This window comes from Nicotiana tabacum, chromosome 6 (genome assembly GCF_000715075.1).
Source record: "Nicotiana tabacum cultivar K326 chromosome 6, ASM71507v2, whole genome shotgun sequence".
In the NCBI taxonomy this organism is placed as follows: domain Eukaryota; kingdom Viridiplantae; phylum Streptophyta; class Magnoliopsida; order Solanales; family Solanaceae; genus Nicotiana; species Nicotiana tabacum.
In genome coordinates, this window is record NC_134085.1 from 182,268,969 (window position 1) to 182,281,836 (window position 12,868).

Consider the following 12,868-nt stretch of genomic DNA (forward strand, 5'->3'; position numbering starts at 1 on the left):
ACTGGCCCGAGCGAACCATTATGTAACTCATTCTTTTTGTGACCATCATGGGCCAACATGGCAACAACTCGTAGTGCATAACTGTATGTGGGCAAGAATATATCAATAAACTATCGTTCTTAAGACATGAATACATATGGGCCGTCAAGGCCTCTGACATACTGTACAAACTGAACCTTTGTCTACAAAGCCTCTAAGATTATTTGACATTAAATGGGATAGGGTACTGGCCTACCCAATAGTCTGAAGTCAAACTCTGACATGATGGCTCATAGATTCGAATGCACTCCGAATGAGGTGGAGTCTTACCGATCATTCACTGAATGCTAACCTCGTCTACAATGAGGTTTCATCAAATTGATTACTTATACCTGCAGGCATGAATGCAGCATCCACAACAAAAGGATGTCAGTACGAACAATGTACCGAGTATGTAAGGCATGTAAATCGATATATAAAGGACATGAAAGAAACATGGAGTACATGACTCAACCTGTAAGTCTGGATAACTCTATATATCATTTAATACTTATATTGTCATGCATATGCATATGAATGTCATGTGATGCATAGGTACATGTGTTCATAGCATCATCAAGCCTCTGAGGGCATCCCATCATATCATCTCAGCCACTGCAAGCAAAATCATCATCGTATACTAGCTGATTAGGTGGTGGTACGTATATAACGTCATAACCTTTCCCATATCCTATATACATATATATACATACATATATATATGTATATAATAACATCATCACACCTCTGAGGGCGTCCCATCATATCATCTCGCCGCTGTGGGCAAATCATCAATATATACCAGCTGATCAGGTGGTGGTGCGTATATAACGTCATCTGGTCATAGGTCGATGTGCATGAAAAACATATGGAATATGTTAATAAAATCTCTCGGTACGTCATAAGACCATTATACCTCTGATTAATATCATGAAACAAACTTTATCAACTTACGTATTTTCTGAGACCCCTAATACTTCTATGAATAGAATTATTTATGAAAGTTGTGCATTTGCTCATTTCGTTTGTATCATGTGGATCATGCCAAAAATAAAAAAGGGATAACCTTAACATACCTTAAATGTGTTGCAGGTAAACTCCTCAACAATCTTATATTCCCTCGTTGGAAAGCAGTCTGTATTGACTTAGATGTATCTAACAAAACTCATCCTATCACACTGCCTAGAGAAATGCAGTCTGAATGTATATGGGTAACGCTTGGGGTTTGCCACAAATAAACTAGTAAATTCTAAGACGAAGAGTGGATAGGAAAGTACACGTAGCAAATTGAATTGCATAAGGCATATAACCGTGTTAGCTAGAGCTTTTTCAATACTTTCAAAGAGAATACGAGATGGAGAGAAATGAAAACAGTGGATTCATTTTACACATCCACGGTCAGATTCTCAAAGGTTGTAAATGAAGACTCACAATATACATGTGTCACTTAGTGGCCTTTTAATCATCTCATGCGCTGTCACACTTCCACACTTAAATTTATCCAAATTTTATCCACTAATTTTTTTAATTACATGGTTAATCTTCCACCAAAAAATTCACAATTAACCAAATATCCACATAATTAGAAATTATCTCAAGTTATTTAAAATACTACTCACTTTTAATACACATTATATAACTTACTATCATGTCCATGTGGTACCACAAGAATAAATACATACACTATTATTTTATTAAAATATCCATGTATATATATATTCAACTTATAATTTTTCTAATCTCATATAAAGAGTATAAATTTTTGTACGCTTAATTCTTAAAATGGTAAAAAAAAAGAAAAAAAATAGTCTTCTTTCCTTATGCGAAAATAATTTCTATCTTTACAATTAATATCCATAACTCATAACAATAGATGAAGCAAATATCACTTCCAAATTTTCAGAAGTCATATTCCTTTTCTTCTTGGCAACAAAGTCAAAAACAATGTTCCAAATTTCACGTACTAAGTATCTTTTCTTTTTTTGAAAAAAAAATACTAAATCTCTAGTAAAAAAAAAGGTTGCCATCACATAGGTTTCATATTATTGAAGGTAGCATTTATCTGTTTTAAACAAAATCAGAGTGGCCAACCTAAAAAATCTCCAAATTCTCTTCTTTATTCACAACAAGCACGGAGGCAGATATCTCAAATCATATCACATTGCATAAACTTTCAATGCTAGAGTTGGACGACTCTAAAGTTTTAGAAAACCTAACCCAGTGGATACAAACTCAACATGTTTTAAGGCTTCTCTAGCCCATGTAATTTGCAAAAAGATATGATTTCTTCCTTCAAAAGTGCCTTTCATGAGGAATTAAGGAAACATGGAAAAGCATTTGCTACATCTTTTTTTCATGTGCAAACTCCTAATAGACATAATCCCTTCGACTTCATGTGGAATTACTACGGTACATCCTAATGTTAAGGTACAGGGTGTAACATTAGTCCTGAAGTTTGAGTTCCAAATTCAAAAATTAAGGACACTTGGTCCTAAACTTTGACTTGCAAGTTCAAAAGTTAAGGACACTTGATCCTGAAGTTTGAGTTCCAAGTTCAAAAATTAAGGACAAATGGTCCTGAACTTTGACTTCCAAGGTCAAAAGTTAAGGACACTTGGTCCTTAACTTTTATATAAGCACAGTTAACTAAAAATTCATAAACACGGGTAGCTTACAAATTCGTACGACTATTTTTATGAAATATCCTTACATAATCAAATATATTGATTGAACCACAAATACATTCTGAAGTTTGAGTTCCAAGTTCAAAAGTTAAGGACACATGGTCCTGAACTTCGACTTCCAAGGTCAAAAGTTAAGGATACTTGGTCCTTAACTTTTATAGAAGCACAGTTAACTAAAAATTCATAAACACGGTTAGCTTATGAATTCGTACGACTACTTTTATGAAATATCCTTACATAATCAAATATATTGATTGAACCACAAACACATTTCCATACAAAAAAGTTCTAAATAACTTCCTAACAAAAATCCGCTCCTTATTCCACACTGAATCAAGTTATAATCATTATTTTTGAAATTTCACATATACTTGATGCCAAACACAATATTGATCGCGATTACAGTTATACAAAAAGAAAAATGCATAAAATCAAAATAAAAAACTTACCAGTTCGCTGGTTCGATGCAAAGAAGATGACAAAGGAGAACAGATTAAGTGCAACAAACTACACGCAGAGAATCGCTGGGCAGGAACAAAATCGAACAATGATTGCATGCAAGGAACGATACTGATACTTGAAATTTTAGCTCTCAAATTTTGCCTCTGAACGTATAAAATAAGGGTTTGGGAATATAAGAATAGAAGAAAGGGTAAAATTGTCTTTTCAAAATAATTTTAATAGAGTAGTGGCTATATTTGCTCAGCATTAGAATTGGTAGATAAAAAATAAATACCACCTTATTTAGTGGCTACGCGTAAGTAGCACAAACTTGGGGCATTGGGTTAATTATGAAACCCACTTCAGAATGCATATAAAATAATTTTTTTTAGAGTGTGTATACGGTCAAAATCGGGCTTTCTTAATTTTGTATGGATAATCGAAACCAAGGTGGCAGGCCAAGGCTCGGCCTCGCATTGTATCGAACCATGGCACGGAGATGGATTACTAAGCTCATGAATCAATGACCGATCAAGATCGAGACCAGCCGTGATCGAGATCGAAGCGGGATAGAGATCGAACGAGATCAAAGGGAGCCTGCTAAGTCGAATAACAGAAAGTCAAGATATCCGTAATCGGACATGGATCGTGGCAGAAATCTCGGCACGTATCAAATCAAGACCGGTTCGAGGGCAAAATATTCTTGTTATTGTATTCATTTGGGCTTGGGGAGGAAGATTTTTCTTGGGACAGTTAGAGGGAAAAGGATTTTGTTTGAGCAAAGAGAATGATTAGTTGTTGATAGGAATGATAATTTGCTCAAACGGGAGATGATGATTGTGATAATTTTTTGCTATGCTGAGATAAGCAAAGATAGGATACTGTTGCAGTTGCAGAAACTAATATGTACAGTAACATACTGTCATGACCCTCGAAGCATCACAATACATGGTATATGAACCTGAAGCTGATGGAAAAATTAACACTGGAGTTGTGGTCAAAGCTGTCTTGAGTATCTACTATTGCTAATTTTAACCATTATAGACATGATATCTAAATGCCGATTTTAGCCCTTATAGGCATGATATCTAGTATTGAATGTGGAATGGAAACGGACAGGATTTTACTTGGGAATTTCTATAGGCATGATTTCTATACATTATACTGATTTCAACATTATGAACATGATACTTACTTATAGTTGTTTAGATCCTAAAGCATGACATCTAAATGGCAACAACGTGCAGAATTTTAAATAAGTCCTATAGGCAGGTTATCTAGATATGAAGTTGAACATGCAGAATTTAAAATAAATCATACAGACATGGAGTCTAAATGCAGAATGGAACACGCAGGATTTAAAACCAGTCTTATAAGCATGCTTTCTAAATGCAGAATTGAATCATTCAGAACACAAATCCTATATGCATGTTTTCTACACTTGAGCATGCATAATTACCCATCCCTTTTCCACTAGCCAAACCCCGAGTGTTTATTACAAATTATTACAAATCAGAAATAATGAATTACATCAAAAAACAAAAGAAGTTACAACTAGAGGAAGCCTAATTCTTGACTTCCTCTCTGAGTTAGGGAATAAACCACCTCAAAATGCCATGTTTCGAAGCCTTTATCAGACCTGGGTGTATCAGAGTTCCCTAAGGGTCTCAAAGGACCTCGGGTAGTGCTTACACCCAGGTTCATAGAACTAGATAGGGATGAGTGCAGTGTGGAAGTGCCAGCTCTTATTTGTCCAAGTTCAGAGGGAGCTCATGGGTCCCAAGGCAAGGCTCACATATGAGGGGCAGAACTTAAGTACAAGAAGATAGTGAAAGTGCAGAAACAGAGTTTTAAAACTGAGGGGATAAAGGAGAGGGGTAAAGGGTGATAGGGAGACAGTAATTAGTAACACACAAAGTTAATAACTTCATACAAAGGGGGTCAGGGGTTGGAAATCAATTGAAAAGAGCCCATGTACTTAGGCATGGATCAGCTTTGGTCACGCAAAGCAATAGAAGGTGCTGACATGCCTATAAACCAATCAGGACACACAACATCTAGAGGAGACATGGAGGTTATGATCCCAGGGGAATCAGGGTTGGGTCATGCACAACAATGTCCAATGTTGTCATTCCCCAAACAAACCACAGATACTAAACACATTGGGGATGGGGATTTAGGATTAACAAGGCATAATAAGTAATGGATAGAAACATTAATTCAGAACAGGAAGGGGAAGATTACAGCATGTTAAATAATGGAACTTGGTTAAATACAAACAGGAGACAAACATGGATGAAAGAGACAGTAAAGAAACATGTTAAAGCTTAATTAGAACATACCAGTAAAGATGCAAGAGCAAGGAAAAATAAGCAAGCTTCCCATAGCCTAGCCTTGGCTTTCAGCCGGCTAGGTAAGGCATCAATACAAGTAACAACAGAGAAAAGAGAGAGATTTTAGTGGAGTGTGTGTCTGAACTCAAGTGTTTTATGCCTTGTGTTTGAAAGAAGAGACGGTGGTTATTTATAGTTTTGAAAACATGTAATAAATAAGGCAATAAATAAAGTTTAATGCACATATGGAAGTAATCAGCAATCAGAATCAATCAATCAAGTGATTTCCCTTTAATTGAGGAATCACTTTTTTAACGAGGCTAACAGGTTTAAAAGAAGGAAAGAAAATCAGTTTGTAGGCTGACTGGTTATTACAATAAAAAGAAGTAGCAAAACATTGAGTACACAATAGAGTCCAAGTACAGAGATACACTTGTTTTGGGAAAAAGATTCAGCAATGCAATAAGTAGGGAAATGGATCAACTACTTTAACAGGCGAGTAAAATTAGAGTTCACAAAAAGAGAAGTTTTGAAATCAGTCCCAAAATTGAGAATCAATCAAAGAAGGGGTCTCAGGTGCACAAACGATGGACATGTGAGGCGAAAATATTGGCAAAAGAAACAGCATGCAATAGTAGCACAAAGTTAGTAGATAGCAAACATTCGAAGCATGATAGTCACGTAGGTCAAGTTTCATTGAATCAGTAGTAAAGAGAAAAAAAAGATAGAGTATCAGAAGCATGCAAAGGGTCAAGTGAGAAAACCCTTCTGAAAAGCATAGTCGAGTTTCAAAGATAGTAAGAACCTAGAATCAAAGGAATCACATAAAGAAAAGAGATGCTAAAACAAGGAACTTCAAATCAAGTTAGGTATTCCAACAAGCAATTTCAAACCCAAAGACATAGGTTTTTCCTTAATAACATTCAAGCTTAAAATATGATAAACAAATAAATCGCACAAGCAGTTTCTGAAACTCGAATAGACCCCAAAAGAAATTAGGGTTTTCAACATCGATAGAGTTTAAAGATGATGAAAAAATAAATCATACAATATTTAGCAAATAGTCTCAGAAACTCGAATGAACCCAAAGAAATTAGGTTTTTATCATGCTAAACTCAGAAAAGATTTTGAAAAGAAGAACCTGAAGGAAAACCCCAATCGGAAAAAGATGAGAGTTTTTATTTTTTTGAAAGCAAAATTAAAGAAGCTTCGAGAAGGCATTTAAAAACTCATAGCAAGCAAGGATCTAAAGTGAACCTGAAAGAATTCGAAAAGCTCTTAGAGATTAGGGTTTCAAAAGAACCTTAAGTGACGAGAAAGGCCTTGAAAGCCATCGATCAAAACAGGAGAGTCAAAGGTCTGACTCGAATGGCCATGGCTGGCCGGAGAAAGGTCAGAGACGACCGGAGAATAGTCATCGAGCAAAGACTGGACCAAGCCCCTTTAGAATCTGGTCATGAGACCACAGAAACGAACACGTAGAAGCCATGGGAGGCTGATACAAGTCTTAGATGATCTTGAAGAGCCATGTATTATGGTAGATTAAGGTGGCGGTGGCTAGGGTTTGATGTTGTTGTAGAGAGGATTTAAGAGAGGAGGGGATTCAGAGGCGGCGTATGGTGGGAAATGATAGGGTTTAGGGGGGTCGTTTAGGATTAATTTAGGTAAGGACGACTTTTGGCCGTTGATCTGAGTGATCAACGGCTTGGATTGAACGGGTAAAGGGGCGGTTTAATGAGACTGGGTTTGGATCTGTTTAAATCGGAATTAGGTCGGGGTTTAATAGGAATATGGCCGGGGTAATTGGGATTCAAATTGGGGTCCAATTTAGGCTATAATCGAAATAGAATGAGGCTAACATTCAAATAGCCAATTTTTCCAATTTGATTTATAGAAAATAATAAAATAATTTTTGTAAATAAATTAAAGGTGCTAAAATGATTTATAGTACATAGTTAATTATTCAAAAATACCAGACCTAATATTTTGAATATAAAATGCAGTTAAATCTAAAAGGGGGCTAATATTGCAATTATATGCAATTTAACTTTAAAAGTACTAAATAAATTTGTAAAAATGTACAAAAAATTATTTTAGCTATATTTTGGCATAAATATGAGAATCCAATAAATTAATTACCAATATGATAATTTTGAAAATATTATTGGGTTTTTATGAATAAAATAGGAGAATAAATTGGTTTAAAATTTTGTAAAAAATTAAGAAAAAATAATAAAAAAATTGGACATACTTATATATGCATATATATGCTATTTTGAAAGTATTTTGCATATTAAAATATACAGGGAAAAATTGGGTATCAACAGCTGCCCCTCTTTACCCGGGAAGGATCAAAGAGTTGTTGGGTAAAGATATGATGGCCAATTTTGACCGAGTGGAATGGTTCGAAGAGGTTTAGGCTGCGGAGAATTTTGAGAACGGACGCAATATCCCAGGACGGGGTGAATGGTGAGGGTCTGATAGGGCTACGAGAACTGGAGCGGGATCGCTCCTGCCGAGATGACCGTTGCTCGCAGGTTTACCTGCAAATAAGTAATACAAGAATATATTGTCTGTAAATTTAAACATGATGTAAATTCCCGTCGGAACATGAAGGTTGTCTTTGGATGGTTAGAATGACGTCCTTAGATCATGATGTCCTAGGCCATGAAGCGTATAATAAATGATTCGCAGGCCATGAAATGATGCTCTCGGGCTATGAGGATTATGCCTCCGAACCATGATGCCTTTGCATAATGATATGCAGAAGATTAAAAGGGGTCCTCAAGCCATGACATTGTATTCTCGGGTTATGAAAATGGTGCCTCCGAACGATGACGCTTTTGGATAATTTGGCGATATTTTAGCCCATGAGATGTAGTATTTGGCGATCTTTCAGCCCATGCAATGTAGTAGGTGGCGATCTTTCAGCCATGCAAATGTAGATGAGGTGGCGATCTTTCAGCCATGAAAATGTAGTAGAGGTGGCAATCTTTCAGCCATGCAATGCCGTAGGTGGCGATCTTTCAGCCATGCAATGTCGTAGGTGGCGATCTTTCAGCCATGCAATGTAGTAGGTGGCGATTTTTTAGCCATGCAAATGCAGATAAGGTGGCGATCTTTCTGCCATGCAAATGTAGATAAGGTGACGATCTTTCAGCCATGCAATGCAGTAGGTGCCGATTTTTCAGCTATACAGATGCAGATGGAGGTAGCATTTAACCTCGGAAGGCAGAATAGTAGCCTTATGCAATGCAGAAATGCAGACGGAGATAGTGTTTAGTCTCGGAAGGCAGAATGGTAGCCTTATTCAATGTAGAAAATACAGATGGAGACAGCGTTTAGTCTTGGAAGGCAGAATGGTAGCCTTATGCAATGCAGAAATGCAGATGGAGACAAAGTTTAGTCTCGAAGGGTAGAGAGGTAGCCTTATGTAATGCAGAAATGCAGATGGAGATAATGTTTAGTCTCGAAAGGCAGAATGGTAGCCTTATGCAAGAAATAAAATGGCAAGCGGTAACAGAGCTTTCTTAGCTGATAGTAGATTACGATATTGTGACTGTTGGAACATTGTGACATACGGAACATCACCGGTGTGTATGGATGGCAAATGTGAGTAAGTGCGACAGTTATGAGAGTTGTATTCCTGAACGACGTTTGTCTCGTAGGTATATAGTATGTCTGATGCTTTCGTAATCCAAGTGCCTGCGTCCAAAGAAAAATCGTGTGTTTTGTAAGGAGGGAAGGTTAGTTCGTATTCCCGCTAGCTATACTTGATCTGCTCGGCTTTGATCTGGTGATACTGTATGTAACATTGGGGTAGCGTTTCTAAACAAGGCAATTTCAGTAATAAACATGCATGATTTCATGAAAATATGACATAAGTATATAACTAAGAAACAACTTTTAGATGAACCGACAACTATGATGTGGTTCAAGACATTGCAACCTATCTTGCTATGGAATTTTGAGGGTCCTCCTCAAAATTCTGCCCCAGTTTAATGGGTTGATGTTTCTGACTATTGCTTGCGATGATTAGCTGAAATCACTTCAGAATTTTAAGGGTCCTCCTTAAAATTCTGCCCTAGTTTCTAATTGCGGGGGGAAATGAAAATTTTATTGAATTGTGACCGAACCCATAGGGCCGCCTACGTATCCCCTTTTAAACGAGAATCAGGTGAGGCGTAGTTCAATTTACATCATATAGGAAAGCATAAAGATTACACATAGTAATGTTTGACTGTATCTGAATTAATCGGCTTTGGCCAGACTTCTCCGTTCATTTCTGCAAGTATGAGGACTCCTCTTGTCAGAACACGATGAACCATGTATGGACCCTGCCAGTTGGGAGAGAATTTCCCTTTGGCTTCATCTTGATGCAGAAAATTTTTCTTTAACACCAGCTGCCCCGGTGTGAATTGTCTTGGCTTGACTGTCTTGTTGAAGGCTCTGGACATTCTGTTCTGATAAAGTTGACCATGACATACCACGTTCATTATCTTCCCATCTATAAGAGCTAGCTGCTCGTAACGACTCTTCACCCATTCTGCATAGTCGAGATCAGCTTCATGTATGATCCTTAAGGAAGGAATTTCTACTTCAGCGGGAATGACAACTTCTGTACCATAAACCAGCATATAGGGGGTTGCCCCAGTTGATGTGCGGACTGTGGTGCGATACCCTAATAGAGTAAATGATAACTTCTTGTGCCACTACTTATGCCTCTCTATCACTTTCCTTAATATTTTTTTGATATTCTTATTGGCGGCTTCCACAGCTCTGTTCATTTAAGGCCTGTAGGCTGTAGAATTCTTGTGCCTGATCTTGAAAGTTTCACACATAGATTTCATCAAGTCGCTATTGAAATTGGAGCCATTATCTGTAATGATTGATTCTGGAATACCGAATCGGCAAATAATGCAGTCGCGGATAAAGTCCGCCATGACTTTCTTAGTCACTGCTATGTAAGACACTGCTTCGACCCACTTGGTGAAGTAGTCGATTGCCACTAGGATGAACCTGTGTCCGTTGGAAGCAGCAGTCTCGATTGGTCCAATGAAGTCCATTCCCTAGGCAGCGAACGACCATGGCGAGCTTATTGTGTTGAACTCGCTTGGAGGCACCTTTATCATGTCTGCATGTATTTGATAGCGGTGGCATTTCTGGACATACTGGATGCAGTCTGTTTCTATAGTCATCCAAAAGTAACCAACCCGGAGTATCTTCTTTACTAAGACAAAACCGTTCATATGTGGACTACATGTCCCAGCATGAATTTCCTCTAGTAGCCTGGATGCTTCCTTTGCAGCGACACATCTTAGTAATCTCAAATCATGAGTCCTCCTATACAGGATTCCTCCGCTATGAAAGAAATTATTGGACAACCTCTGAAGTGTGCGCTTCTGAGTAAAATTTGTGAGTTCTGGGTATTCTCCTTTTGCCAAATATTCCTTGATATCATGAAACCAAGGCTTTCTGTCTGCTTCCTCTTCAGCATGGGCATAGTAGGCTGGCTGATTATGAATCTTCACTAGGATGGGATCAATGAAATTCTTATTCGGATGTTGTATCATAGATGATAGGGTAGCCAATGCATTGGAGAACTCATTCTGGATTCTAGGAACATGTTGGAATTCCGTCTTCGTGAACCTCTTTCTCAATTCTTGTACATGATGCAAATACGGGAGTATCTTGGAGTTCTTGGTTGCCCATTCTTCTCGTACCTGATGTATAAGCAGGTCTGAATCTCCAATTAGTAGCAGCTCTTGAATGTTCATGTCAATTAGCCCTAGGATGTAAGCTTCATATTCGGCCATGTTGTTGGTGCACGGGAACCCGAGCTTGGCAAACACCGGATAATGCTGACCGGTTTCTGATACTAGGACTTCTCTTATGCCAACTCCTTTGAAATTTGCTGCTCCATCGAAAAACATTCTCCAACCATCATAGGATTCTGCAATGTCTTCTCCTATGAATGATACCTCTTCGTTAGGAAAGTACATTTTCAGGGGTTCATATTCTCCATCTACGGGATTTTCAGCAAGGTGATCTGCTAGTGCATGTCCCTTGATTGCCTTCTGAGTCATGTAGACAATGTCAAATTTACTCAACAGGATTTGCCACTTGGCTAGCTTGCCAGTGGGCATGGGCTTTTGGAAGATGTGTTTCCAAGGATCCATCTTTGATATGAGATATGTAGTATAGGCACAGAAGTAGTGCCTCAGTTTCTGAGCTACCCAAGTCAAAGCACAGTAGGTGCGCTCTAACAGAGAATACCGGGCCTCGTACGGGGTGAACTTCTTATTAAGGTAATAGATGGCCTGCTCCTTCCTCCCCGTTTCATCATGCTGCCCCAGAACGCAACCGAAAGATCCATCCAACACTGCAAGGTAGAGTAATAGAGGTCTACCTGGCTCGGGCGGGACCAAGACTGGCGGTGTTGACAGGTATTCCTTGATTTTTTTGAAAGCTTCTTGGCAGTCATCAGTCCATTTGGTAGCGGCGTCCTTCTTTAACATCTTAAAGATTGGCTCACAGATAACTCTAGACTGTGCTATGAACCGGCTGATGTAGTTAAGCCTTCCCAAGAAACTCATCACATCCTTCTTGTTATTTGGCGGTGACAATTCTTGAATAGCTTTGACTTTTGATGGATCTAGTTCTATTCCTCGGCGACTCACAATAAACCCAAGTAATTTTCCAGCAGGAACCCCAAATGCATACTTTGCGGGATTCAGTTTCAGGTTGTACCTTCACAGTCTATTAAAGAACTTCCTCAAATATTCCATGTGATCAGTGGCCTTCTTGGACTTGATGATAACATCATCTACGTACACCTTTATCTTCTTGTGTATCATATCCTGGAAAATGGTAGTCATGGCCCTCATGTAGGTGGCTCCTACGTTCTTCAGGCCGAACGACATCATCTTGTAACAGTACATTCCCCACGGCGTAATGAAAGCCGTTTTCTCAGCATCCTCTTCATCCATCCAGATCTGATGATAACCAGCGAAGCAATCTACGAACGACTGTAATTCATGCTTAGCGCAATTGTCAATCAGAATATGTATATTTGGAAAAAGGAAGTCATCTTTCGGACTGGCCCGGTTGAGATCCCAGTAGTCGACATAGACTCTGACCTTCTCATCCTTCTTTGGTACTGGCACAATGTTGGCTAACCGTGTTAGGTACCCTACTACCCTGAGAACTTTAGCTTTGACCTGCTTAGTGAATTATTCTTTGATTTTTAGGCTCATATCAGGCTTGAACTTTCTGAGCTTTTGCTTTACTGGTGAACACGTTAGATCAGTTGGCAGTTTGTGAGCCACAATAGACGTACTTAAACCAGTCATGTCATCATATGACCAGACGAATATGTCCTCATATTCCCTT